Raw genomic sequence first — 27320 nt, 5'->3', positions numbered from 1 at the left:
CAAGTTGTGGAACAGGGCCTGTTGTGTCAGACTTTCTCTTTCGGAGTCTTAATAGTGCTCACATTGTTCAAGCCAACTTCGCTGTCTCACACAGATACAATTGCTGTATTATTGAAGAATTAGGTGGTTGTTTATAATATGTTGCAGAGATGCCATAGCCTGGTAATCACTCTATTGCATTATTTTAAGTCATATGATTCATTTAACTAGGTTTAAAATTCCCCAATGATCATCATAAAACGGGGAAAACAATGTAATTTTATTGTTTATCACGTGTTTGGCGTTGTTCTGCTGCAAAGTCCTGAATAACATCATGGCCATTACTACCTTGTTAGTCTTTTCCAGTTTAATCGGGAAGAAACAGACTTTTCCTGCCAAAACTCCATAAACATGAATCTTCTGGTTTCAATTTTCACGTGATCACATTTGACTTCCATAAAGAAACTCTGGATGAGGACAGAAAAATCATGCATATAAGAATAAAACCTCCAATTTGTTTTCTGTAATAATCAATCCAAATAAAGGCTGGGTTGGTTATTTTTTAAAACTAGCATGATTTTGAAAGTAGCATTCCCTCAGGGCTCCATCTACACCCGCCCCCTCCCCTCTGTGCTCCCTCAAAAGCCACGCCCCTCTCCTACATGCACGAGCGCCATCGCTCCAGAAGCGGACCTCAGCTCATCGCTTGCATTGTGTAGAAACTACGTCCTCTCATGTCTCATTCTGTGGTAAGTAAGAACTAAACATTATCATAATACTTAAAACATAAAACTGACTATTTTATTACTCACAACGACCAACGACAAACTCACAGTATGCACTCAGTCATCGCTGATGCGCTTTGTGTGAGCTAGTGCACGCATAGGTAGAGAACAGGCAGGGAGGCGTGATTGGTTCATCAGGTTAGTACCTCTTGGCAGACATTGGTCGAAGTTTTTACAGGCTTACAATTGCTACAGATGGCAGATTTTCTTTGTTCTTTTTTCAGAACGCATGAATTATTAATTTATTTCGGGACCTAATGACAATTTCAATCAAAATATTAAAAAGTCTATCTGAAAAATGACCAACCCTGCCTTTAAATGTTTAAATGTAACATAACATAGATTTAAATCTTAAGCCACATTCAGTCATTCTTTTGGAAACAAACATTTTCAAAAAAAGATATTTCTCGCTGAATTCAGTGACTTCAATGATCATTTCTGTCCAAAGAAACAAATGGATTTATCAATGCTCACTTTGTTATTTGTCTTACGCTCATCTTGCCTTATTACTGCTGAGGTAGAGCCCCCTGACAAGTGGCTTTTCTGGCCTCTCACTATGCTCATTAACAACTCCGCATTCACTCATACCCTCCATGGGTGTTGTTGAATTTGTCTGGGCAGTCCAATATTGCTGCAGCCCATAATTCGACTTTAATTAATTCCCAGCCAGATGGAAATTCCTGTAGTTTTCCAATGAAAGAAATGGTGTGTTTCTCTCAAGGCGGATTGATGGCAAAGCGAGCAGCTTTGCTACAGTGCTCGGGGTAGAGAGGAATGCTAATAATTCTTAAAGGCTTACAGTTCGTCGGCAGTAGCCATGGCAATTCTTCACATACAATGGTGGCCTTTTAGAGCATCGGAGAGAGGGGTGGTGGGGGGGGGGGGGGGGGGGGGGGGGGGCGCTGCTGCTCCTTCATTGACTACATTTGGTGTGATATTGGGAAAGACCTCTTAGCACTTTGCACTGTTCTGGTTATTATGGGATTAAGTGGCACCCAAAGCAGTTTACTCAAGAGAATGATCATGAAGGGAAGGGGGCAGACCTCTCCATATAGAGTATTGGCAGGATGTCTATAGCATTTGTACTGCGCTAATACAGTTTGAAGTCTACATATTGGAACTTCCTCCTATGATACTTGTTAAAAATATACACATTTGTTCTTCATTTTGACAACTGGGTCCAATTTTCTCTCTCAAGACACACAGCGAGTTGTAAAACCTGCAGAGCTCATGATTCTGATTATGGTTCATCCGTTTATATGCAACATATGATGGAGCCTGTCGGAGGACATGTGAGCGCTTCTTGCACTTTCACCATAAAAGAATTCAGGCTCTGTACATGGACTGCTTGTTTTTTGCTTCGAGGAAAACAGTTCGTTTGTAATTCCCGTCATGATCCACTGATTGGTATCAACATCACAGGAGCATACATAATGACAATCACTTACGCAATCAATGACTCAACTGTGGTGGTGGACACACAGGCCAATGTTACACTAATTTCCCTCAGGATAACCTTCTGTTTATTCATTCTTTTTTTTTTTTACAGATTATGTACTGGTTTAAACCAACAGCCCATTTCGAGTACACTCAAAGGACAAGAAGACAATCTGCAATATTCACTTCTTTTTATAACATATTCTGAGCGGCAGAAATGCAATATTTACATGTGTGGTTTTGTGCAAAGATCGCAGTTAGAACTGTGCCAAACATGTAGATTTATGTGGTGTGCTTTAATGGGGCTAAAACAAAGTGTCATGGAGAGTTAAGAGGTGAAACATTTCCTAATGCTTTTCCACTGTTTCATTGTTGATTTCTAGATAGTTTTTTTTTTTTTGTGTAATTGAGCAAAATGACTTGGTTCAAATGTCCCCGTCTGCAGAGGTGTATAACCTTGCGTCTTAATAAAGGGGCCTCCTGATGGCTGGTGTCTCCTGTGGCTATTACATTTACTATTTACAGGGCCCGCCTCAGATCTGCTGCGTTGTCAGTTTCTAGATTGTTTGAAAGTGAGGTGGAGATGGCATTTCCAAAATGGCGACTGACAATGCATCCCTGAGACTACGTCCGTGTTTAATATGGTTATGCATAACTCAACTTAATATGAACAAAACAAATAAGCAATTAAAGAATTCACAAGCATTTAGACACGACCCATTTTTTTGTTTTATCAAGCTGTAAACATGATTGTTTCTAAAGCTAAATCTGCATTTTAACATGGGACCAATGGGGATTCCTTGGCTTTTGGAGTCAGACTGAAGTGGACACTTGAGGATTTGCTCTGCTTGGCTGCATTTCTCAACACTGGAGGTTGCTGATTGGTGCCAGAACACAGCGCTTCAAATCAAACCTTGGGATTGTTGCGGAAATGTTGCGTTCACACCATACAAGAAGCATAAACATACAGAGAGACCTGTGTAACAGACCTGCTCTTAATAACCATTAAGAGGTTTATATAAAGTGCACCTAAACAAAACTAGCCACATTAAACTTCACTTTATATAGGCGACTAAAACTTTTACTTACATATTTTATTTAGCCCAGCCCAGGGATCGAGCTATTGTCTGCTGAGTTTATTGTCCCCAGGTGTTACTCCTGCTGGGACTTTCTGTTTATGGCTACGACTACGTTTACAACCCCCCTCCAGCTCGTTAGACAGTCTCATTAGTAGAGCTCCGGCCTAAATTGCCCTTAATTTATGGAGCTCTGGTGCAGCTGTTACAACTAGCTCGGCTTTGGGGTTGAGAAGCCCTCTAATTGAATAATGATAGTTTTCACTACTCCAGACCTGTGTCTAATGTTTATGGAAGGACAGCAGCAGACCTGCTCAGACGGGTCTGTCTCGTCATTTAGAGAATCATAAATTTGTCCTGACTTTGCAGTACAAATATCAAGTCCAGCACTTAAAGAGCAGCTTGTGCTCATAATGAGTGTAAGACAAAAAGCTTCACTCCGTATAGCAGAACTTTTGGAAGTCGTTGATTTTTAGGAAATTGCCAAAACAAATGGAGATAAAAATGACTGAATGAATGAGATAATTATACAAGTGATAGAAATAGCAGAGATAGGATGATTATATGATTGATAGAAATAGCAGAAGTGCTGTAATTATGAATATGACAGCTGATGCGGTCTCCCTTTCAGGAAACCACAGTCTTTATACGTTTCCCAAACAGCCATAATCAGCAGCACACCAGGCATACGCTCTGTGCCCAGGAAATTACCACGTTGTTTAGAATTATAGTCATTTGGAAATGGAGGCAGCTGGGTAAGATTTGAGGAATGTGGGTAAAATGCTAAGCCTGTGTCCTTGCTAGAGACCGCAGGCTAATGGGCAGTGTGTTTTTATATCAACAGCACACACAGATGTTTGTAGATAAATTGGCTAATTGAATGGAAAGGTCATAATTCTGCTGCTGACCCCCACAAGATTGCCATTCCACTTCATTTCCTATATGGGACACATGGCCACTTTTCTTATAAGAGCTCCCCAAACTAGCTGTTAGCCTCTAGTTAGCCTGCCTTGTTAGCTGATTTTATCATGGAGGAGTCTGACTGTCATTATCAGCTCCTGCATCTCCCAGAATCCACCATTTTGTAGTATTTTTACATAAATAGCCTTCATGATTACGGTGTGTGTGGCTATACAGTGTCTGACAAGTGATCACAGAGGGACAGATGCTCTGCAGGCTTTGCGTAAGAGGAGGTTGTAGTCCAGCGGGGTGTATTGGGGTGAAAATGATATCAAGAGGCCTTCTGAGAGTTGCTTGCAGCCTTCTGGGAAATGTCTCCCTTTGTTCTGTGTTTGATGAAATAAGCTGAGGGCTGCTTACTTACTAAGGATCATTTGGAGTTTTTGGGGTCAGATAAAACTTTCTTTTTTTCACAGTATCCTGTTATGGGTATAATCAGACTAAATTTAGCACTAGAGACATGCTGTTTTTCCAATGTCATCTTGCCCTGAAAGCATTTCCAGTTTTATGACTTCCTTCACATCCATACTAGCTACTCATGTTTTTCATTGGATTTAGAGCAATCAAGCCATCAATTTCAGTCTGAGTCCGGTTAAGATCTTTTCCTGTCATCACTCTGGCCTCTAATGACACTTAGAAACAATCAGGACTTAAGCCTTTGTATGCAGTAGAGATTTTCCCCCACGGATACTAAATCAAATACTTTCACAGGGTAGGGGTATTTAGTGAGTAATCAATGCTCTAGTCTGATTTCCATAACCCATTAGCACCCCAACAAGCTGGTTTAAGGTAGATAATGGTGTGACAAAAAAGCCCCAAAAAAGATCCTGACAGTTCCACAGTTCCTCTTTCCACACATGTTCCTCACAGTGGGAGGCGTTCTCTGTCGGACGGGGCAGGTGGGGTCTCAGGGGGAGAATATGATGTTAAAAAAGATGCTGCGGAAGTCACAGTGCAATAGCTGTAACTCATATCAGGGATAGTATTCTTTGAAGAACCAGGTCTACAAAGGACCCAGCCTGAATTGAGAAGCCTGGTTTAAAGAGGATTCTCCATTTGCATCACCACCTTTACTCTTTCATTTCTAAGTGAATGTGCTAGCTATAGCGAACATCACATAATTGAACCAATTATTTAAAAGATCATTTGAAGTTCTGAGGCCCCTGTTGTTTTGTTTTTTACCAAAAGTATTGGTATCCCTTCAATAGAGTTGAAACTCAAAAAAGTGTATTAGTCGTCCGTTTCAGAGTCCGTCATCTTGTTTGAATTGGTGCACAATTAATTACAGGATATGTTGGGCTGCAAAGGTTGCACCTGATGCATCCTCAGGGAGTCATATGTTACCGTCACTTGTTCCTCCATTTAGATTCAGGGATTTGAAGACCACTGTCCTACACATACGCATTACTGATAAGCGACACACCGCAGAAAACATATTGCAGACTACCGGGAGTTCTGTATCTGATGTTTTTTTAATGGTAAATAATATATAACCCGTAAGTACCCAAGTTCTTCCTAAGGTGATGAGAGTACTTGAGATTACTTTAAATTCCCATCCCTAGTTTGTAGGCCTGTCAGCAGAGAACGTGTGCTGCTGCTGCTGCTACTCTGTGTTGATCTATGCTTGCAGAGTGACTTCATGGAGACAGCTCAGACGTCGGGGGCCTAGCTCGCCTCTCGTTTGGACTCTTGCCAAAGTGAGCTCATGCATGACAGCGAGTCCAGCTGCTCGCTCCTAGGAGTGCTGTTCTTTCTCGACCTCTGCACCCAGCCCTGAACCCAGGAGCTGGCTGGTGTGAGGATAGGGGGGTTAGTGTTAGTGTGACACCATTCCCAGAAGCTGCGGCAGGGACTGACCACTGGCAGCCTGCCGCCCCCTCGGCGCCTGCTAAGCACTCCGGACTCGAGCCTCCACAGTTCCCTACGGAGAGGCCCAGTTTGTTCTGGACACACGCCAGCACTGAGCAGTAGGGGGCATGGCCGGGTCAGCTCTCAAGGGTGGTCCTGTAGTCCATGTGTGTGAATGCATGACTATGTACGATGTGTTTGGAGCCATAATGATTAGCTTGTGTTTTGTTTCGGTGGGATTCTATTATTTTTGCTTTGGTGTTAAGCCTTCGGGATGTAAGATCTTGTCAAGCTTCCAGTGTGTCCTGGGAATATAGAGGAGGACATTGCATGAAAGATGTGGCTTTATCTCATTCAGCTTTCTTAATAGAGATAAATGCGGATTGGCTGGAGGAAACGTTGTGTTTTAGCCAGGAGTGCTAGCTCCAGCTCAATGCTACATTAGCATTCTGAGTGAAGAGAGTGTCTTTATCAATAACAACAAGTTAAAGATAACTGGAGCGTTTAAAGATAACTTCACTGGGCTATGTTTGAGATTATTCTGTCACTCAGTCATCTCTTGGAGTAACACCAGCAATATGGTCTCAATCTGGCTAAGCACACGGGCGTGGGGGCAGCCAAGGGTCAGAACCTGAGGAGTCATATCTCTCTGCTCCCCCTCCTCCTGATTTTTGTGCTCCCTCTCCGTGGCCACCTCCTCCTTCTCCTCCAGCCCTGAACCGGTTCCTGCCCAGGCTCACCACCATTTGGAATCCATTATCCAACCAGGCTTTCTGATAATTAAAAGGAGACGTTCTCCAACGTTCTCCCTGAGATTAACGGCTGTTCCCTGGGATCAGTCTGTGGGAGGGCGAACGCAGCAGGGAGGTGGGTGCTGTGGAGACTCCAGGGCTGGGAGAAAAGCATCTAGGGGATGGGTACGGGTTTAAAATGGTGAGCCAAGTCCATGAGTTGGACAAGCCAAATTAATTTTGCTGTTTGGATCTGGGATTTGGGATTCAGTGAGGGTCTTTGAAAGGATTTTGTTGGAGCATATAGGCAGAGGGAGAGGTGTTCTTTGGGGTATAACTTGGATGAGGTTATGGCTGTGGTTTGCAGAAAAAAAAAAGATTAAATAAAAAACATCTGTCATATAATGTAGGTCCTATTCTGGGCCTGTGGGTCAACCCTGAACACAGTTGGATCTGTGTGCAGTGTTTGGCATTTGGCTGGGGAGTTTGCAGCTCGACACAGAGGTCAGAAACTCTGTGATTGCAACTCATTGCTACGGTATTATCAAACCGCCCCAACAGAAGTACACTTGGTCATATTGAGTTCAATGCACGTCTGTGAAATTGTGTTTGACAGTGTTGACTGTAAAATCTTAGGTTTTGGCTTAAACTGGTGTTTGAGTTCCACTTCTCTTTCCCCATGTTGATGACAATGTTAGCAGTTATTCGTATACCAAGGTTATATGAGACTTAAAAATCAACTGCACAGATGGCAGCTAGAATTAACATAAAAAACCCTTGTCCAAATACATTTACTCCATCTGATGAAATCATAAATAATGTAGATGAAGTGGGAATGTTATGCTAGAAAGGTTTTGGTCTGATGCAACACTCGAGATGTACGACCATGAATAAAATAAAATAGTGCTGACCTTTTTTTATTAGCAAGAAAAACAGATGAAACGCAACCAACAGATAGCATCAGTTCATGTAGGTATCACATAAGCTGATCTAAGTCATTTTCCACTCATGCTTCCTCTGTAACTGTGCATGCTGGACTTTTTTGTTTTTATGGTTTTCATTTGTTAGCTTCTTGGGTGCATTGAGCAACACAAAGATTGCACTATTTTTCCCCTGAAAATTGAACTGTTACCAATTAGCAGTGTGAAATGGGTCATAAGCAGTGGTAAGTTTGTGGATGCGACATGTGATAAGGCTGCAGCGCTGAGTGTGTCTGATGACAGTGCGGTGCAAGACGATCTCTGCGGGGCATTCCGTGAACCGTGGCTGGTCTTGAACTTGTGACACTTCAAATCTGCAGGGCCTCAAAGACTATCACAGGACTCTCAGATCAGATGGTTCAGTGGTTGATAAAGTCTTTTTGTCTGGCTTGTAAGACAGCTTCTACACAGTTATACTCTTCTGTCATGTGATTTAAGAGGCTGCGTCCATATTTCTTTAGGGGGTGTCATCCTTTAATATGTGCTTTATTTAATTCACAGCTGCATCCTGTGATCCTTATATAAGAGGTTACAGTGGAGTTCATTCGTTTGTAGGCTTTGGTGTAGTCACGTTCAACAAAGGTCAAGAAATCTTTATGATTTAGAGAAATGTTTTTTGCGAGGCCGTGGTTGCAAGGATTGATATGAATCTCTTCATGGCCCGCAAAGGCAAGCCGCTTCAAAAACAAATGGATTTTGTGGTTCAGTGCATCTGCTGTTCTATACTAGTTAAAGATACATCAAAACCAAATTTGACATAACAGCTGACCTCTGGTAAAATTTCTAAATCTGTTAGCGTAATGAGATTTGTGTTTTCCTCTCAGTTCAATAATCCTATTTGTTTGTCTTTGTAACAAAAGTTTGAACATCTAAAATGTGGTTGTGGATGATGTTCAGTCTTGTTTGGGTAACCTCAGCGAGACAGATCAATGACTTGTGTTCAGAAGATGCCTGTCTCTCGGTCCACAAGGCCGCCTCGGCTTTCAAATATCCGGGAGTGCCAGTTCTTCATCACTTTTCTGCTGTTATTGTAGCAATCGCCTTGTCTTTTAGCAGCAGTCTGAATTACAGGGCTGGAAGCTGTGACTTTCAGGTGGTTGGAGTGCACACACACACAGCGTAACCTCTGCTTCCTTTGAAATCAATGAGCTGTTCATGCCTCATTTCTTACCAGCCTCCAGTGAACACAACAACCAGAGCAGCTACATGGTGCCAGACGTGTGTCTAAATATCTACATTATCACAGTAAATACAGCACTCCTAGAAAAAACATGGTTCTTCCGAAAAGTCAGAGGTTCTGCCCAGAACGTTCTGATTTCAAGGAAAACTTTTTCCTTTGAAGAAAATGTTCTTTTTAAGGTACAGTTTTTCTTTTTGGAAAAGGAGATCTTTTATGACTGCAACTTATTACAATGCTGTGCTAAATACTTGATTCTGATTGGCCAATTACACATAGCAATGGTCTGCAGTCCCTCAATATATCAGACTGTTGTTAAGAAGAAGAAAACTGTTACTAGAGAACGACGGTTGTTAAGGACATGACTCTTATCTCTGATTCTGGAGAACTAACTGTGATCATATCAATTTGTAGAAAGAAGTCCTTTGAATATGATGTTGGTCTGTCTGTTTACTGTTGGAGAAAGGAAAATGATTACAACTGAGAAAGGAGGTTAAAAGACACAAACTCTATACGCTCTGACAGAGAAATATACAAAACTGAAGATTGCCCATGAAGGCAACACTTAACAGAATGTGAGTGTTTAAAGACTGATGAATGTTATATCCTTTATTAATCCCTGATGAAAATGTGTTTTTTTCCCACTCTGTTATTTAGAGACATGCTTTTCACACACATAGGCCCAAATCAAACACATGCACAAGCAGGACCTGTGGACATGCTTTAGTGGAGAGATGTCAGAGTGGGGTTGCAACACACTAACAAGCAGTGAGCGCACCAGACCGGGTGGGGGTTCAGTACCTTGCTCAATCGCACTTCGGCAGTGCTCGGGAAGTGCCCTGGCACCCTTTGGACTGAGCTACTGCCTCCCCAAAAGAAGATTATATGAAGGTGATAGTGTTAACTGTCGCTATGGAAGCAGCTATAGTGAGTGGGGTTTCATCACAAAGGCCCCTTCAGGATGAGACACAACCTAGCTCAACCTTTCAGGGTTTCATTCTGTGATAACAACCCAATCACTACACATTATCCCTTACCCAAAACATGGTGGGAAAATGTTTGATTAAGAATCCTTGTGTTCGCTATCGATGCAATCATTGGAATAAAAATAGTTTTGGTTATAACCCGATAGGTTGCTTGAAGAAATCCTTGAAATATAAAAAAGAATATCTTACTATAATCCACTGGCTGAGTTCTTGTCAGAAGAAAAGTGTCTGGGTGGAACCTTTAGATCACTGAAGGGTTAACTGTAGAACAGGGAGTTCTGGGTGGAACCTTCACACACAGTTCAGAGACATAACTTTTCATGCTGAGTTTGAGGTATTTAACTCTGAAAGGGTTCTAGTAGGAAGAGCCATTATACAAAGTTCTACCGGTGATCAAACGGGGTTCTCAAATGGGGACAGCTGAATAACCCAATGAGGTTCTAGTTAGTACCTTCTATTTCTGAGAGTGTACAGGACTCAAACACATGGTTCATATAATCCAGCAGAATGAAAAAGATGTTACAAGACACTAAAATAGCTCCAAAAGCCAATAGTTGTTTGTGAGTTGGAATCTACTGATAAGATACGATAATCCTTTATTTATCCCACAATGGGGAAATTTACAGTGTTACAGCAGCAAAGAGCAAAGATTGCAGACAAAAAGTGAACACAGTACAATTTAAATATAAAAAGAAAAATTAAGAATGTACAAAAAAAATAGACACTAAAAAATAGATTTAAAAAATAGATCAGCTATTGACAAAAGTGTAGTCTGTAATATTCAGTGTAACACAGACATACACACAGTGCACATAAAGTGTAACATGTTATTGCACAAAGTGGATTGGTAAACATAATATAACATTAATATAACATTATTATTGCACAAAGTCAGAGTGAATTGTCCAGTTGTGTGTGTGTGTTTTGTGATCTAGTGGGAGCAGGCTTGGTTAAACAAGCTGATCATGGGTACACTGTTTGTTCTTAAATTCACGTATAAGGAGCGTCTTTGACATTAAAGAGACACACACAACAGACGAACTTGCATGATTAAAAAAAAAAACAGGTCTGCAAAACAAGAGCCTAAGCAGGGGAGAGGTGCTTCTGAGTGAGTGATGCCATACGGCTCTCCATCATGGCAGGCCTGCTGCTGTGGTCGTGGGTCGACATCGGCCTAATAACAAATTGCTGCTTTGCTCCAATCAGAGGAATTCAGACATCCGCCCGTGCTGGCCGCCTGCCTCTCTGTTCCTCTATTTTAAGAGCCAGATTGAGGGGGGTGGAATTACACTCCAATAAACTTAATCATTTCCATCAGTGATGTGGGATATGGAGGAGGGACTGAACTCTTCTGCTGCTCCAGGGCTGTTTCCATGAGGCATGTTCCTTATCCACATTAATGTCCTCAAACGGTTCAGCAGAGATCACCACACAAACTACCATTTGTAGAAAAAAAGCCTTTGAAAACTGCCATTGATTTGCGTCACTCGTGCTTTTTGAGCAAGCGAGAGTGGTGCAGCATGTGCTGAATAATTCTAGTGCAGTAGAAGAAGAGAGAGATGAGATATAGAACGAGTAGACGGAGGAAGAAGGGACACTAGATGCGGCTGCAGTGGTTTACCAGCAGCTGTCATCCCGAATGAGTGACTCAACGCTGGGAAGTGGCTTTTGACATCAACTTTAGTGTAGAGGAAGTGTGCACAATGCTCTACACTGAACTGTTTATCAGCTCTTTATCCTCTACAAGGCTGAATGTGCCCAGTGTCAAAGAAGCAGTACTGCCACTTAGTCTGCTTTTTCTTCAACCCCGTAATGATGTTATCATGCTTTGTGGGGCTCCCAAGACAGACAAGAAGATAAAGTTGCAGGATGTGGGATTCCCCCTGTGAAAGGATTTCTACTCATCTATGTGGTTAAGTAAGAGAGGGAAGAAGAGGAAGGAAAAAGTGTGCGCATGGGCACAGGCGAGCTGTTGGGAAGATCACAGGGACTTTGGTACGGGGTGGCTGTGATGTGGCGGCCCGCTGACACACATGGCTGCCATTCTGTCCCCGGGTGGCAACAGTGGAGTGCTGCTCACCGGAAAGTCCCGGCCTTCTGCTGCTCGACACCAAAAATACTTAAAAAGCTGCTATATGAAGCCTTTAATCTGAGACAGGACAACTGGTCCTGATGCAACATCTAAGCAACTTTAAATGAAAGAGTCTACTGATAGGTTTAAATGTTAAGATTACAGACATAAAAACAGTGTCCTCATTTATAATGCACATTTTCACATCAAAAGTATTTAAAAACAAGGAAAATACAGTCCACCACATGTAATATGCAGAATGAAAATAAAGATGTAAAATAAATATATGACAGGTTGCACCATGACCACAAATTAATCTCTCTTGTTACACTGTTCACAAAACTCAATTAAGTCATTGTTGACATACAGGTGCAGACAGCTCATCATCCTGTTCATGGCATTGGTCCAAGTGAATCAGTCTTTCATGTCTTATTACTGGCTGTCAGCTTGACACCTCCCTCCACACAACTGACACACTTCTTGGAAGTAGTGTTGAAAAGGCAAGTCTCTGCATGTGGCTGGAACAATAGCAAGAGTTTGTCATGAAGCCAAGACATCCAAGAAGGAAAAACAAAAATGCAACAGGCCAGTGCCTCGACACATTACTTATTTAAGGCTTTCAAAGAACTTTTGAGTTTTACTGTGTGTGTCCTCAATTTTCTGCTTTCTTTTTCTGTTATTTATAGTTTACAGTATGATGGGCAAGACATGCAGGTATGCCACATGACATACAGACTGCAATTTGACATGCTGACTTATAGCAGTTTGAGTCAGACTTGCTTGATTTCGCAATGTGTTAGGTGACAGTAAGAGGATGTTCTAGAAACGTGTTTGTGTGAGATTAAGGACATATACAGATCAAACATGGCCTCCATATTCACTACTGTGGTGCTCTATGCTGGTTGATTCTAATAAGTTTAGCTACAGTATAAGCTTGTACCACAAATCATTTAGATAGCAGCTACACAGATTTTCAGTTTTTAGTCATTAACATGGAGTTATTAGTCCATGCTTTTAATTCCCTGTAGAGCAGTAGCCGTATTATGGCTGCTCGTCTCTGCTGTTTACAGTCTGTGATGGCCTTTAACTGCACCCCCACCCCCTCCGTCCCTTTCTTGCTGACTCCCTCCATCAAATACTGTTTTTATTAAACAGCCCACCACCTGTCTGTGCAAGAGGAATGTGTGCAGGGCTCAAGAAACTGCTGCTGCTGCTGCTGCCAGGTCCTGCCTCCATTTTGGAGGAGACCTTAGAGGGAGAGGCAGCGAAAGGTTAACCACTGGACTGCTGCGGTTTTTAGGCCTGCCTGAGCCTACCATGACGCCTGCTGGTTCTCTCATTAGCCTGCGTCTTTTTCCTTCCAACATCTCTCATTCACCTCTCATTCTGCTGTGATGTGCTGGTGGGTTTTTGCCTGGAATACTGAAATAGCCCGTGTCTTGTTTTATTTGTCAGCCATTCAATGAGAATTCCCCCTCCAACCCACAGCTGGCTCAGGAATGTCCCACCACTGCCCTCTTAAGTCTCCCCTCACTTCATCACCACGCTGTCCCCCCAGTCACTCTGTTTTTTTTCTTCTTTTTCTCCCTCTCTTTTTCCTCCATTATCCTCTCCTCCCCACATCCCTACACGTTTTATCTCTTTCCCTTGTTGAGCACCTTTCTCTCTGTCTGCCTGTCTTTTCAGTGATGGCAGTTAGGAAGGGGCTAACGTGGGGAGAATAGGAGGTCAGTGCCAAAGCCCACAAACTGCTCGCTGCAAACTCAAAGAGTTGCTGTGGAGATAGGATCACAAACGGCTAAATTGGATTTGCTCACTTTGACTCCCCCGCTTCTTTTTTTATTATTTCCCACTCTTTCTCTTCTTGTTCTTTTCTTCATGCCTTACAGTGGTTTCATTTCCCTCAAACGTTCGGCATTGTAACCATTTAGATGTCTTCTTTTAAAAATGCTAAAGATGAGTTACAAACACCTGCTATTTATCACGACAACACACGTTAAGTGAAAAAGTATTAAAAGGAAGAGAAAAAATAGACCTTCAATTTAGTGGTGGGGAAAAATCGATTTATGTAAAAATTGAGATTCTTATCTTGTGAGTTTTTTTAATTGATTCATAACTTCCAAAAGTCGATTTTCTTTTGGAAGTGAGAAAACAGTCACTCCCTGCTAAGTGCTAAGGCTAGCTCTTTAACTCAGTAGAATGTCAAATGGAGCAACAAGAAATTCAGCCAGTCTCAGAGATGACTGGAATAGATCCTGAAGTATGAACTAATAAAAAAATAGACTATGAATCATGAATCGAATCGTGAGACACCCAAAGATTCCCAGCCCTACACTCAATGTAGATTTGAAGGCAAGGAAGATGTTTTTATATATAGGGGAAAGTGAAAACACGGAAAATAAATCTTACCTGAACATTTGTCAAATTTACTCACCCGCTGTAATGTTTCAGGGAATGCAGAGGAACACATAAGAGTGAATCCAATCTGTAATTTATGATGCCCACTGGAACAAAATATTAAAAGTATAAACATTCATATTTAATATGTTTCTAAAAAGTCAGAGTCAAAGGGAAGGCCTAAAAGATAAATACACAAAAATCCAAGAAAGGGTTCATTGTTTTGTAGTCACAGTGGCCATAATGGCTGTGGTAAATACATCTCCTGTATGAAATACATATGCATGGAGCTTTAACACATGTCTTTTTTCTATTTCTATTTGAGAACTATTTCAGTTTTATTTTTATGGCACATTTCATACAAATGCAAATTTGATATGCGTAGCATAATAAATCTCAGTTGTAAAATTGTGACGTAGTGACAAAAGAAATCCATGATCAGTGTACATGGTCTTCTTCTGTGACAGCCAACATAACTTTCATACTAATTTATTTCAATTGGTTGTATATTTGTTACCTGCATCTGACTGAAGCCTGAAGTGACATATTTCATTGTGAGTGACTTTTTCCTTAAAGGGAGGAGAACAGTTCACCAGCATCGCTAACATGAGGTTAATGTGTAATTGGTTCCCGAATAACCAGAGGACCATAGATAATATGTATCCGGTGCAAATAGGGCATACGAGAGGGGAACCAATACAATTCAGACCATAACAAGACATTCTTTTTTTTAAGAACTCTATAAAACTCTTGGTAACATCAGATTACTCACTACAAGAAAACATCCTGTTCGATATTTGAAAAATACAGATATTTATTTTAGCTGCTTTTCATATTCAATGAGGGCGTTGGTAGTATCTCAGTATCTAATGTCCTTCTATGATCAACTTAAGATGTATGGCAGCACGGTACAGTCTGAATCCTGAACTATTTTGTGTTCAAATAAAAACCTTTGACATGTCTCTGGAGCCTGCTTCCTGAAGAGCTTATCCTACAGAAAGCAGCAGCTGGCAGAGACCGAGTGGCTCATGGGGCTGATAGTCAGTGAGCGTAGCTGTTATAAACTACAACCAAAAACCTGTGACCCTGTCTGTTTCCAATGATTCACAGTGTAGGACCGCGTTCTCATTCATGTTCCCCTCTTGTAACGAGGAACAAAGGGAGCGCTGTCCGTGATATGTAGAACGAAGAGGCAGCAGGTTTACAGATGGGGTTAGGTCAATGTTAAGGTGGTTCAGTGAATGTGTTCTTGTCTTTGTAATATGCACAGTTCCTGCATGGTGAGCTTTATCAGTGGGGAGTTTTCATCCATTTTTATATTGAAATATGATAATACAACACATAATGGCCTCTGGAGGAAGCTAGATTTTCTTCTTCTTCATGTTTCCCTGCCATAAAAAAAAGCTTTATCATGCTGCGGTATCTTTTAGAGGCCACAACTACACCCTCTGTTTCCCGTCGTCTCTCCACCCCCGCCTCCAAAACATGACTCATTTTTTATGTGAAGAAATTCCTGCGAATGATTAACAAGAATTCCTCCACAGAAAATCACTTAATACAATTATGAATGGACCCCTCTGGTGAATAAAGAGCCCTTGTGGGCCTTTGTGGACTCTAGGTATTCTAATCCTCCATCACTATGCCATGAATCTATTGTTCAGCCCCCCAAACAAAACAGCAGCGGAGACCAGCATGAATAATACGCCGTCTAATGCCTCATGAAATATGCATCGGGCGCTGTGCTTTTGCAGGGACCTGCGAGGCTTTGTAGCGCCAGTCTCGTCCATGATTCATATGTGCTCTGTGTGGGTGCAGCAGCACTGTGGAAATGGAAGCACTTGTTGATTCTGAAGCTAAAGTGATCCAGATGTAGTGATGGGACATGCTGCGTTGCTCTGCGCTGAGGTCATTCTTCTGCTCAGTTTTTTTTTTTGCTGTGGCATATAATTTGCATGTCCACATTAGTTTGAGGACAAATAAGGAAGTGTTTTGGGCAGGTGCAAAAGACGTTCCTTTCAGCACCTTGAGTGATCCTTAAGAAAGCTAATGACATGAAACTGTGCACATGGAAGTACTGTAAGCATTTTAAATAGCAAACAGTAGTTCCTTGATATAATATTCACTGGTAGAGTCACCGGTATGTTTGAGGTGGGGATATAAAAAGCAGGTTTGTGTTCCATATCCTGAGAGAGAAAAAAACAGTGCAGAGTAACCACTACAGCCTCTGCCAATCACAACAGAGCACCACTGCTCTCCTAAATGTATAGGGGATTCAAATAAAGCATGAGTTTAAAATGTTGAGGAGTGCATTAAACATAGAAACAATCAATCTTGCGTTATGACAACAGATTATTGGTATGGTTGTTTTAATATTTGTCACCTACATTTTTCCTTTCTCTATACTGTAATCGTTTACTGTCATAGAACCATATAGGTCTATAATGTCACATATCTGAATGGAAATGTCTCAAGAAAAATTGGTATAGAGATTTCTGCCTAGAGTGAAATGATCAATTTGACAGCCACACCAAATAAATGAAGTCTTTATTTTTCCTCTTGCAGACTGACCAGATAAAGCCTGCATTTTAACTTTTTAGAAATATGCATCACTGTGTAATTTTTACCTTTTGAACCATTACTTGCAATTAAATTTGAATATTTGTTTCTTGTAGTTCACTGTAGTGAACCAGAGTGCAGCCTCTGTGTGACTCACTATTTGCAATGTAACTTTGACTCACTGTAAACCGATGAATGAGCACTCCTTCACTGACTGAAACTGCGCCTCAGCTGGTTGGTTTCCGTTGGAGAAATCTCCTCTCAGGAACAAGGTGAGCCAACAAATGAAGGCACACATTTTTCTAGCATGTCTTGAAAGGTACATTGTATCTTCACTGTTGGTCTACATCCACCTTTAGGAAGCTAGCCAAAGTTTTTCTTATTTTGTTTTGATTTGGATACTCCTAGTTTCAGAAATGTATTAAGTGCTGTTTCATTTGAATGGAATCACAATACCTGAATAAACATGTCACCTTTTAAAGTGAATAAAACATTGATACTTTACTTTGTTAGTTCTGCCTGAGGCACATCAGATAGATTTTATTTTGAAAAAAGCCTTCATTCAACAAAGCTGATCACACCTCCCACGATGCTTCACAACAGTGAATCACGTTTTTTTTTTTCTTAAATTGTTTTCATAGAATAAGTTCTTTAAAGATAAAGATAAACTTTGTTGATCCCCCATTGGGGGGAATTTTGTAAACTGAAAAACAGGAGTAAAATTAGCAACAATAGCAAAAAGTTTAAAAAACAAACATATTTACATTAATTAAATAAAGCAAGAGATAAAATTAAGAGGGCTTGAGGCCAAATAAAAGACAATCCCTGGTTTTACACTTGCAGGACAAACAAGGTCCATGTATGTCCCTGTGCAAAATGGTTCCAGACACAGAAAAACAAAGTCCACACTCTATTCCATCATACTGTCCTTAAAGATAGATACACAAGACCTTGAGTCCAGAACATCCAACGAGTTTGAGCTGTCCTAACTTGCCTAATGCATGTAGACAAACAAACATAAAAACACAGAACTGCATTGTTATCTGGACTGGAATTTCAAGATAACAAACAGCACGTCTGGCTTGCGACCTGAGGTTTATCTTTCTCTGTATGCAAATACTGTTTGAGGTGAGCTTTGCATGCTTAACGTTTCCTAAAGTGTGTATTGATTTGGGGACACGTGTCAGATGTGAGTGGCAGTTACACACGTCTAATCAAAAGCAATATTTGATTTAATAATAACTTAATAAATCATTATCTGTGAAATAAGAGTTATTGAATTGCATTAACAAATTTGCTTTAATTACACCTGTTTATGATTTATATTCCTCTTGTAATCATTTCTTTTAGATTAATTCAGGTTCTTCTGATACTGATACCAGCATCAGTATCTGGATATTGTCTTTGACATAGTTTAAAATACATAACTTTTGAGATAGCAGATAATAATCCCCCAAAAATAGCCACACTTTTTTTTTCTCTTAAAGTTAGAAGCCCACACAGTTATTTCCCAGATTATCCACCAGCGTTTGAGAGTGGTAGGTCTGTTACGCTAGCTAAACTAGCAAAATGTCAAAAATCAACAGTGTTTCCATCACACACAGTTTAAGGCTGCTTTTTAACATTTAAAGTTAAGATAATTAAAGATAAAATTATTAAAGTACAAATGACAAATAAAACAAATTAAGATTAATAATCTGTGTTGCTTGGACACTTGATGGAGGATACAAGCAACCTGAAATGTTAGTGAGCTAAATTGTTGCTAACTATAGCTTAGTTTGTTTGTCAATCGTCATGCAAAAGTGATAGCAATCATATCTGGATTAGTACGACATCATTTTATGAAGTAAATACAACAATATATATTGAGGTTCCTTTTTAAATGGTTTTTGGGGGTCTTTTTCTGCCTTTATTTAGAGGCAGAACAGTCAGAAATCAGGGAGAGAGATAATGGGGAATGATTTGCAGTTAGGGAGCCACAGGTTGGATTCGAACCTAGGCCGCCCACTTAGGGAACCACAGATTCCGTCCATGGGGTGCGTGCACTAACCACTAGGCTACCTGTGCACACAGTTTTCTTTTTCAGAAATACTCAGAATTACATAGCCTAAATGTTTGCACAATCCCTTACAATTTGATTTATTTGCTATCTACCTTTATATCAAAATCAGAAAATGCCTCTCAGTCCTCACAATGAGCGCTTGTGCTGTTTTGTTAATAGAGGTCAGTTCTGCCTGTACAAGTAATTGGAAATAGACTGAACTTCAAGCTACTAGTGCAGAGAAAACCAACTTCTCTCAATTCGCCTCTCATCAGATCTTTCACATGTCCAGTCCCTCATGAACAACATGCAGGTCCATGCTTAAATACACACAGAAGCTGCAAAGGGGGGCCCTTGCTGTCCCAATCTTTTGTCGAGGGACCATAAGCATGCTTGGACACATCAGCCGAGGATCAGATTGCTTTTGTTGGGCCGGCCTCGGGTCCACGCTGCTCCCCAGGACTTCAAAGCGCCATGTCAGTGCGTGTTAGTGGAGATGAGAAGCGGTACGGGTGCAAGCCAGCGGAGTGTGATCAGCAGGGGCCACGGTGCACCCTCAGGACGACACTGTGTTGTCTTAGCAGGCGAGGGAGCCTCGATGCGCTGACAAAACACCCAGGAACATGATTGGAGACGCGCCAAAGAGCTTGCAAACAAAGGTGTACACTAAAAAGAGAGCAGTACAAACCATACCAGATGACAAGGATGGAGAAAGAGATGTGTTGAAGAAGGAAAAGGACAGTGCAGAGCTAGGGGAAGCTGGTGAGGTAGATTCTGTTCATGGTGGAGTCAAATGACTCACAAGACACAATATGAGCACAGAGGCAGCCAAACTGATCCAGTGTTATCTCTCGTATTTGATAAGCGCTACAATAGGACAGAGGTGAAACAGGTTGAGAGAGGATGGAGGAGGTCAGGAGTCACCACACAGGAGGCAAAACATCCTCCCCATTACTCCCAAAATCCACATCCCCTGGTGTCGTTACAGCCAGACCTGAACATCCTCTCTCCGGTCCAAACACAGCAGCTCTCTTCCCTACACACCTAGTCAGCTACTAATGACACAGCACGTAAAAGTCCACTGTGAAAACATGCAGATAGTAATGTTTGAGAGGGACATTTGTAATCTTTCAGGGTGTTTGTTGACACAGTGTGCATGAACAAAAAGAGGAATTATTGAGGCGTTAAAGACTGTTGACTGAACCACTTTGATTTCATTTTTTAACTCCAATTAATAAGTGAAAACAGGGACATTTTCCTTATTTCATGTTAAGTTGACATTTTTTTAGAATATGAGTTTTAAACTTCTACCTTTTCTATACTGTCTCGTGCATAAGAGCTTGTCTTCAGACTGAAGGCATTGTCCCTCAGGCTGCTACATGTGTGTTTTTGAGGTGAGTAGTACGCCTCGTGGCTCAAAGAAAGATGTGTTTTCTCGACAGGTGTGACTCCTGACCCTGCCTCTGTCTGCCTCTGTCAACACATCATGGTGTCTGATGCCTTGGCTCGGGCATGGAGAGACACGCCGAGCCACCACAGGCTTTGTCTGCTCACCTGCTCACATGGATAGAATATCCATCTGTTTAACAGACACACAGAACGCAAGAGTAACTGGTTTTGACAATTCAACCTCTTGTGAGCAGACTGTAGTCTTTTCTTTCACAAGTTTAAAGCCGTAGAGAATGGCGTGATTGCACATAAAGCGAGTATTTTCCCTACATTGATGTAGTGGTCGTCTTAAGAAGTTTTCATACTTATTCAGACCTCTGCAGCTGCTTTATTGAATTTTATTGTAATCTTTTTCACCCCGACTTTCCCCACACTTCTCCTGCCAGCCCCAATGAAACATTTGAAGATGAGGTGAGCTGATATGGACCCAGAAAGATTCAGGAAAATAATCACAAGCAAGCGAATGTTTACATAATGCAAGCAAAAGATGTGATCATTGAGCACTTAGTGAGCTGCTGTGTCACAATCTTTTCTGCTCACTGCTCATTTTTTGATACTATGAATTCTTCCAATAACACAGCATCAATTTAAGGTACAACTATCATTGTAGCGTTGGACTCTGTTGCTTCATCTGCTGTTTCCACATTGTCCTTTTTACATCATGTCCTTCCTCCTGAGACACCAGCACCCATCCGACAGGGAAAGTCTTCTGCAGTGCGGTGCAAACAGGGAAGATTTCAGGGGCATGGTGTTGTGAAATTCTAGACTTGTTCAAGTGTGTATTTGTAAATGTAACTTACAGGCCACAGTTTCTGTATCCTCCATGAGTAATAAGGAGGAGACTGATCGTAAACTTCTTGTTGATGTTCAGCAGGAATTTGCTCAGTGGAGATGATGTCAAAGCCTAAACATCTCTTTGGCGATTCACCAGTGAGTTTCCTTAATTTATTTTCTGGGCAGTGAGGTTCATTTTTACACAATGATAAAATTCCTGGCAAGCCTCCTGGAAGACATACACAAACACGCACGCACACACACACACACACACACACACACGTGCACGCTTTCATTCAACCGGCAGATGATTCCAGATGTTTCCTAAACGGATGAAAGGCAGGGAAGGTCCTAACAGACCTGCATTAGACTCAACTAAAGATTTGGAAACCGACCAACTGGGACCACCCTCCATACTGTTTCCTCCGCGCCGTGGCCCCTCCCAGACGCAGCAGGCCCGATATTTGTGATTTATCTCTGCAGGATGTGTCAGGCGCGTGGGGAAGACAAGGGAGCTGAAATCCCTATCGTTGAATACAAAGCCCCTTGATAAGAAACAGTCAGTGGAAAGAGTGAAACGGATAAATGAGACCTAAAAAGAGAAACCCAATCTTATAATGTAGACATTTTACTTTCAGCATACTAGTTTATGTTTGTTAGACTGATGGACTGTCTTGGAGTATCTTCCAAATTGATTTTTTTTTTCTCATCTGGGGATTCAGATTGGCAGCCGGGCAATATTAAACCTCTCCAGTGGACTTTTCTGTCGTCACAGATCACTGATTCCCCTCGTGGAAATGTCAAGCTGTTATTAAATGTGTCACTCTGGCTCTGCAGAGCTTGTGGTCTGGACCTCAGCTCGTTTAGAAAATACAAACAGAAGCTTTTTTTTTTTTTTTTTTTTTTTTAAGTCTCCGGCCCACAACCTCAGGTGCGCGAGCCACCCAAGTTTCTCCTCATTGTATCAGATCAATGCTACATACACAGAAAGACCACAAACCTCTCAAAATGTCACAGGGATTCAAAAGTAGGGCGTGTTTTTTACCTGAATGGGAAGATTGTAACAATTATGGTGTTACCTCAGCACCGCACAATGGGGCCCTTTGTGCGATGTACAACTCCCTAGGCTGCTGGTGGATCTGAGGCTTGGCGAGCAGAGAGCGGGACAGGGTGGAGGTGCAGCGCGAGCCCACTACTGAATCGCCGGCTTTGTTTGCAGACATATCCGAGGATTTTGATCATACGGTTGAAATGGCTGGGGCTCAGAGCTGCTCAGCTTTGCTTGAAGACTGGCCTGCAGTGTCAAATGCATGCAGAGGCACGTTTAATCTTGCTATGAATATCGTAAAGACTTACAAAACTATCTGGATTTAGATCAAATATAATCTCAATATTGTTTATCAACTCCTAACACTTTTAAATAGGTCATATTTTATGTTCTGTTTATGATGACTGATCTGGTTCCAGCCATCATTTTGAGATTTGCAGCTCTGTTTCCAACAGTCAGCACTCTGCTGGAGCCTTTTTTTTCATGTGTTTGTGTGTGTCACCTGCTGCAGCTCTTTCATCTGGCTGTGGTTCACCTGCATGGACGCATGTCTCATCATGACAGAGTCTCCTGTGTTTCAACAGGTGTCAGGCAGCACAATAACATGAACTCCTTCAGACGAGGGCACGTTCAGGGAAGGGAAACAGCCGTGTGTGTGTCTGTAAAGGATCACACTAAACTCCACTGACAGTTTGAATATTCTAGGGAATGCTCTAACTTACACAGCACATAGGGCCATTATCCCCCCCCAAAAAAACAAAAAAACAAAAAGAAAAAAAAATCTATGTCTACATAGCCATAATACGTGCTGTTGTGGTAGTATCTAAAACAAGATTATGATTTCCAATGACATGAGATTAGCATTACGTCTATAATACTGTTGTTCTCACATTGTGAACTTTCAGTTGCAAGCGTATCAGATATGTTTCCACTCGCGGCTCCATGTGACTTTTGACCTGCTGAAGCATGTCTGTGTGTAGTTCTGGGTCATATGACCCTGGGAGTGTGTGTGTCGTGTGCCAGCCTAGAGTATACTGAATGGAGGAGGATTAGTGTTTAAAACTTGTGTGTGTGCCTGTGTCGTATACCTAAACCGGCCCGACAACTTCTTGAATTTAACCCTTCTGTGCTAAAGGTGTGTGTGTGTGTGTGTGTGTGTGTGTGTGTGTGTGTGTGTGTGTGTGTGTGTGTGTGTGTGTGTGTGTTTAGCAGTCACACACTGAGTGCAGACCAACAGAGAGCCCAATAATAAGATCAGAGGGCACTGCCTCCATGCTCAACTCTCATGATCCCTCAGCTGATCCTGCAGCTGATCTGGCAGCGGCGACCTCCATATTCCACTCAGTAAGCACATTTTCCACTTTCAACTTCATCCAAGTTACTCAGTTTTAAGACTTTCGCTGCGTTCACCCCCACCTGATTAAACTCTCAAATAATCTCACGTTGTTGGTGTGGCCTTTCATTGTAGTCTCACACTACTCCAAGGTGAGATTCATAAGGCTGGTGCTGGCTCCTTCAGAAGCTCATTTTTAGGCCTTGTAGTAAAGGTGGGATATGTGATTCTGGAGGAGGAACGTTATTCCCAGTTAAAATAAATAGCTTCTTAATCTGCTCCTTCAGAGACTCTGCCCTACCCATTCAAGGAAATATATTTGAAATAGACACTATAAAACATGGACAGAATCTCAGTGAAGTCAACCATTAGTATCATGAATCCAAACAATGGCGGTAGCTATATTGGAAATGCAGACTGCAACATACGCACGGCTAATAAAGAATAAGTAAAGATGTGTTGTTGAGGCCAGCCAAATCAATACCTTGGTTGCTGAAAGACACCTGCCAACTTGACATCCAGATAACTTATTCCAAGCAAAGAAGACAACATAAAAAAAAGCCAACTGTCCAAAGTCAATAACAGGATTTAGCCAAAAGGAAGTCTAAACACGCGCCTCTGTCAGTCAAAATAGTTAAGCTCCTTATTATGTTTAATTATGCATAACTACAAGCTGACATATAATTAAAACAGATGAGTAATAAACCCCCTCCCATAGAATCACAATTAATTAAGGTCTGAAATGAATGCATTCATTTTTTTAAATTGCGATTAACCACATGCTATTCATTCCCTTTAGGCGTTAGTCCTCTGCAGTGTCTCCCTGTAGTCACAGTGATGAAAAAGAGTGACACTGCTGCAGTTCTGCCGAAGTTGTCAAGTCAAAAGTAATACTAACATTTTGACATCCAACATTAGACTTTTTTTTACCATTTATTTGAGCTGTTTTCATTTAGTTTTTTGATCCGTAACAATTTTCTTTTTCCATGCAGTCCTGACTTTATTTCAAAATAAAAGCCTGTTGAACCGCCATTTAACAGGCAGAAAACTTAAGTAGAACTAGATACATGTTGAACAGGCCTCTGCTGAAACTGGGGTTGAAAAGTGTGATAGAGGGAGATACAGAAAGAAACAATGACATAGATAGATTTACAGCTACAATGTCAGTAATAATGGAAAAAGCATGCTAGCCTCCAGTACAAAGTCTATGTGAAGTCTGGGTGAGCCGATGTGTGAAAGCATTGTTGAGCAGAATTTGGCTGCTTTAAGGCTTGTGTCCATCAATGGCTTTTTTTTGCACAGGCAGCGCTCTCGATCTCAATTTCAGAGCACTTCTCACCATCACTTACTGTTGCTAGGTTACAAAAGTTGGCTTACGGCACTGGTCTCCCCCTGGTAGTGACTGTGATATCTGTTGCTTGTTGCTTAATATCTGTTTTTATTCTAAGAAATATTACAGAAAGGAAATAAAAACACTGGAAAGGAATTGTATCCAGGCATAAGGAACAGCTCTAGACCACAAAATTGTTCCCTCGAAAAGACCAATCAGATTATTAGGTCCTTTGCCGTGGCCAAATTTGAATCAGAAGTCCCAAATCCTTCTAGATTTTTATTGGTCCCTAAGGGAGATGTGACAAGTGACAAGTGCCGTTGTCCTAAATGGTGAATTGCTTGGAAATTGAGTTCATATGTGGATGGGACAAGTGATATGTCTTATATTAAAATGTTTTACACCAGGTTGGCAGTTCTTTTTATGTGATGTATATGGACGGCTAGTGGTCAGCAAGAAGCCAACTCTGAATTTGATAAAAAGGCTTTTAGGTGAATGTTGTACAAAGCATCTTTAGAGTAACTTGTGTCGAGTTGTCTTGGTGTAAATGTCAGAAGTCAGTGATTTGCCAGGAGACCATTTCTGTCAGTGCTCACAGAATACCTGCTTGTCTCAAGACGGCCTCTCATTTCCCAACACACCCTGTTGGCAGGCTGCCTGATGTGACCTCAGAAGATACAAACAGAACAGGTTATTTGTGTGTGTGTCTCCGTGTACTTTATTAATGTCATGCTTCATGTCTTGGCCTGCCTGCATTGTTTTTTTGTTTTTTCCATCATATGACTAAACAAAGCTGAGATTAGAGTATTTAGCAATAAGTGAGGATTGCTTAACTCTCTACTTTGTTTCCTTTCCTTGTCATCACTAGGGTGATCCCTTTACAATGCTCAGAGGATCAACATACGTAATGAAAAGCAGTCATCCACTCAACATCAAGCCTTCTATCTGCCAGAACTGTTAAGTAAAAAAGATACCTTCAGATGCTTAAGAAACTGCTTCAAATGTCACCTCTCAGTTGGTGTTTTTTTTTTGTGGAATTTTCTTAAAATGACGATGTTACAGCATATTAAGCCAGCACTTATTGATAAAACCCTCATGAACTGCAGCAGAACAGAATGAAAAAAAAAGAGGATAAAAAACATTTAAAGCTGGTTGGTTGGTACACATGCTTCTAGTGTGTAAACATACAAGGACTGTATCTGATCTGAGTAGCCCCAAACATGAACTGTTTTTTTTTTCTTCTCTTTTGACCTTTCTGTGGCTTTTTTGATTCCCAACTTTCCCACCCATGGACCCTCCACATCCTGTGACCTGCCATGCTGTGTATCAGCAGGTGACGAGGCGACGATCACCTCCAGGGTTCCACCACAGACAGAACTCTGGGTCTCCGAAACCAAGCTCCCATTTCAGGCAGACAGAGATCCATTCAGAGGGGAACCGGAACAGCACTCCCAGAACCAAACCACTGGGTCAGAATTTCAGCAAAGAGCACTCATGGTTATTATAAAGTTTGTACTGCTTGTTTTGTTTGTTTCTCCAGGCTAACCATGTACTAATATAAAACTTTGCGTGTGGATGGACACAATAGGTTGTTTGTTCTCTGCTGCATTTCCTTTCTCGTTCTCTCACTCTGTAAAAGCTTGATAATTTGATCAGTTCTAGTTGGCCGGCTGTATCAGAGATTCAGCAGTATCCAGATACTTGACTCCAGTAAAAGTTTATATCGTGTGAAAACCCTTCATCCGAAATGGTCATGAAGTGCTAGATGTGACTGAAGTATCAAAAGAAACTTTTACATGACCAAGTAAGCAACGTTTTAATGTTAATGCTGGTTAATGTGGAACCAATCACATTATGTTTGCAATGTTAAAAAATAATCTTAATCATATGAGGCACTGATTGTTTCCAGGAAGTATCTTTTTTCTCTGAGAGTAAGTGAGGTTATGTGCCACTTTGAGCCAATTGTTGAAGCTTGTTCCTGCTTGATATAGGCTTGTTGAACTTCTGGATTCTCAGAATCATGGACAATGTCACCATAACCAAAAGATATTTGTCTTCTACTAAAATAAGGGTGCGACCATTTAACCTTCATGGGTTAAGAGCTGCAAACTAATTTTTTGTTAAACTCGTCACTTTGCTCAGCGGGTAATGCAGTAACATTTCCTACTTACTGTTTTATTGCAGTAATCTTGTAATGTAAGGAGTTACTTTTTTAAGTAGCATTACCCAACACAAGTGTACAGAATGTGAAAATTACTACATTTTGTGTTTCGAGCCAACAATGTATCTTTGTAAATCATTAAACAACACAAGTAGAAGCATCAATTAGCAGACAAAGGAAACTGCTCAAGTAATGAACAAG

General features: G+C 41.2%; 1 long non-coding RNA gene across 2 annotated transcripts in view; it reads left to right on the top strand.

Annotated features, from left to right (window-relative positions):
* The first annotated feature begins 640 nt into the window (after positions 1-640).
* LOC136183009 (uncharacterized) overlaps positions 641-27320 on the top strand; it is a 32029-nt gene continuing 5349 nt past the window's right edge. The window contains exons 1-3 of one of the 2 annotated variants that reach the window (XR_010668853.1): positions 641-728; positions 25827-25914; positions 26292-27320. The exon at positions 26292-27320 is cut by the window's right edge and continues 4129 nt beyond it. This is a non-coding gene — a long non-coding RNA (uncharacterized lncRNA). The remainder of the gene's footprint in view (positions 729-25826; positions 25915-26291) is intronic. The other variant, XR_010668854.1, reaches the window with a different exon arrangement.

The sequence above is a fragment of the Labrus bergylta genome, chromosome 16 (genome assembly GCF_963930695.1).
Source record: "Labrus bergylta chromosome 16, fLabBer1.1, whole genome shotgun sequence".
NCBI classification, from domain to species: domain Eukaryota; kingdom Metazoa; phylum Chordata; class Actinopteri; order Labriformes; family Labridae; genus Labrus; species Labrus bergylta.
The sequence above is the reverse complement of the archived record's forward strand: the minus strand, read 5'-3'. Positions and strand labels throughout refer to the sequence as shown.